The sequence below is a fragment of the Nansenia antarctica genome, assembly GCF_963989245.1.
Source record: "Nansenia antarctica genome assembly, chromosome: 2".
Classification (NCBI taxonomy): Eukaryota; Metazoa; Chordata; class Actinopteri; order Argentiniformes; family Microstomatidae; genus Nansenia; species Nansenia antarctica.
The window spans coordinates 11,137,779-11,139,452 of NC_137675.1; the positions used below are offsets into that span (position 1 = coordinate 11,137,779).

Below are 1,674 nucleotides of genomic sequence, written 5' to 3' on the forward strand. Positions count from 1 at the left end.
ATAGGCTGAAAAGACTTATAGGCGCGAAGAATCAAAGGCTGCGTTCGATACCGCTTGTTAAGTCTGACGTCAAAAGTGACGTTTAGCCATTTCCGAGTCCAAATCAGAAATTCTCCGCACCGGAGTACCTGTGAACTACAGCGGTAGAATGACAGTTTAATCGTTTTTTAGACTCGGATCTATTCATACAACAAGGGACACAGCACTTTACCGTTTTCTCCATATTGTCAGGGTATTTGAGCCTCGGAAAAGCGCTATATAAATATAATTAATTATTATTATTATTTCGGCATCTCGAAGACAGCGCCTCAGCCAACGTTGGCCCCGGAAATACGTCACGACTTAACAAGCGGATACCAACCGAGTGTCACCCCCAGAAAAAAAGGTTTTCGGGTAGAATTTTCTTAACTGTTGTGTATTAATGACCTGTGCTGGACACAGCATACGAGTATGAAATGACTTATAATGAAATACAGACGTCGGACAAGTGGCATTTTGTTTTATTATAAACACATTATCAACATGTTCATATAAATATCTCACTATTAAGTTAATGATCTCTCATCATCAATCTACTTAATACTTGTTTTATACACTGTACAAAGTTGATTTTGCAAAATAATGATATTCTAGTGCCTCAATTGTCAGTAGGGTCTTCTTGACAAATGATAAAAACATGAATAAAAGTCGATCAGGAATTAAACGATAACATGTTATATTTTTTTAAATAATCGTTTAAATAACAAAACAAATGTTATCAAGTTTGGAGGAGTTATTGTACATACGAGTTGGCTCAGGAGTCAGGTTCAACATTAACATTTCAACTTCTTAGAGAGGAGAGGAGAGGAGAAAGGTAGAGGAAAGGAGAAGGGAGGAGAGGAGAGGAGAGGGAGGTAGATAGCAACCCGTTTTGACCCTTTGATCAATTGATTTCACATTGACCTAACCTTGAATCCTGTGGATGACACATGCATGTGTGCTGATGAACTATGAACTATGAAATGTGTTGGGTGTTGGACATACAGTATATCTATACTTCACTTGTAGCAAAGTAGTATATTTGTAAACCTTATATGTTTATGCAATATATTGACTCGTTGTTCTTTTAATCAAACTGAGAAGCTGTTGGAATGTGGATCGAGAGGTCTAGTAGAACCTCTGGTGTTACCTGATGTAATACTGCAGGTCATGTACTTGGGTTTGGTCGGCTGCAACCGTAGCTAGAACATCATGTAAATAAAATTTAAAAAGAAATGACTAAAAAACCCGTTAAGCGAAAGCCACAGAGCCGTCTTAAAGGCAGACATCTTCCCTCTCACGCCTGCTTGGATCGTCCATTTTCCGGAATAAAAGCTCAGTGTCACGAAAGGGCTTTTCACACTGCAGATTGTTAGCATCGGGCTATCCTTAGCCCTGGGTGAAGACAGGCCCTGGGCTAGCTTACCCTCCATTCACACACACACATTTGTTAATCCTGGGCTAATTGTTATTGAATGATAGCCTTCCACTGAAGTGAACTCTGGCCCCTGTTTCACACTGGCTAGTTTTAGCACTGTGATTTGGGTGATTTCTGGGGGTAACCCTGAATAATCAGTGCCGACCCTGAATAATCAGTGCTGACCCTGAATAGTCAGTGCTAACCATGAATGAACAGTGCCAACTCCTGGGCTAAAG

General features: G+C 40.1%; 1 protein-coding gene across 2 annotated transcripts in view; it reads right to left on the reverse strand.

The window, feature by feature from the left end:
- Positions 1–495: 495 nt before the first annotated feature.
- LOC308151140 (cyclin-Y-like) overlaps positions 496–1,674 on the reverse strand; it is a gene marked incomplete at its 5' end in the record, with an annotated part of 33,581 nt that continues 32,402 nt past the window's right edge. For both annotated transcript variants that reach the window (XM_080523963.1, XM_080523962.1), the window contains one exon: positions 496–1,674. This exon is cut by the window's right edge and continues 745 nt beyond it.